The sequence below is a fragment of the Cryptomeria japonica genome, chromosome 3 (genome assembly GCF_030272615.1).
Source record: "Cryptomeria japonica chromosome 3, Sugi_1.0, whole genome shotgun sequence".
Lineage (NCBI taxonomy): Eukaryota > Viridiplantae > Streptophyta > Pinopsida > Cupressales > Cupressaceae > Cryptomeria > Cryptomeria japonica.
Genome location: NC_081407.1, coordinates 454,720,275 through 454,721,631, shown reverse-complemented (window position 1 = coordinate 454,721,631; position 1,357 = coordinate 454,720,275).

Genomic DNA, 1,357 nt, shown 5'->3' with positions numbered 1-1,357 from the left:
ATAAAATGGCTCAAGAAACCATCTTGGAAAACTAATCAAACGGATTAGCTATGACTTGAAACTAGAAACATAGCTTGTCTTTGACACTAGCAGTACCCTGGAAGAAATTTTCTGATATAACACTCAACTGGGCATTTTTTACAGATGTGCAAAGTGGTGCTCTGACTAGCAAATAAAACAGGGACTTATGCAAACAACACAAATTACAAATGGATTGGGCTTTACAAACTAAGAAAATGGATTCATAGGGACTTGAAATTTGGCATGTAGACTCACCTATATGCATACAATTCAATGCACTTTGAATTTCAACATGATGATCAACTGGGCAAAAGTTATAGGTGCTCAAAGTAGGCCACTCGATAAAATCTGCATTTGCACATAGAACAACTTTCAGTCCACCCCTAGAAAAGGGTACTTGATAAACTAATCCAAGCTGAAATCTGAAAGTTGAAATACACTTCATAGGCCAAATGAAAGGTATAGGACACATTTCCCAAGCCTTACCCTTTGATAATCAACTGGCCCCATTTTACCCTCTTTCAAACTAGGCCACTCCGGTTGACGAGTTAAGTGCCCTTTTGAAGATGCAGAGCAAAATTTTGAAATGGGCCTCTCAAATTCACTCAAATTTATGAGTCCCAACAAGATGCATTCTATGTGTGATATGATTATGCTGTGCAATTAATTTCATGATGCATGCGTTATTTTCGATATGCCTATGGATTCTAGATGATGAATGCATGCTTCTTACATGATGATGCAACATTTACAAGATGTTATGCAAATGTGAATATGTATGGTGATGCTTATAAGTACCATCTGATGTATGTGTAGTGCAATGATTTTTATTTTCATGATGTTTTTATGATTTTTACATGCATGTTAATATGAGATGGATGCAATGCAATGCAATGATGCTACTTTATATGATTGAGATGAGATGGATGCAATGCAACGATTCAATTAAATGAATGAATGATTGGATGTTTTATATGAATGATGTCTTAGTATGCAATGGTTACATGAGATGAACTAACTTATCATGCAGGATGAATGAATTGATTATTTTTGTTAATGTCCAATGCACTCAATCACGTAATAAAAGAGATAACACCATGTTGAAGCCTTAGGCCTTGGAAAAGATCAGTGTTGTGATCCCATGCAAAATGAAATGCATATCTACTTTAAAAATGCAAATGCAAAATGAAATGCAATGCTGCGATCGGGCCGATCATTTGGTCATTGCTTTTTGTTTGTCATCATTGAGCCTTTAAAATGTGGGAAGTGAGTGCAAACATTGATGGTATAATTGAACCATGATGACCTGAGCACTACTTTCCTAGGTTTTGATATT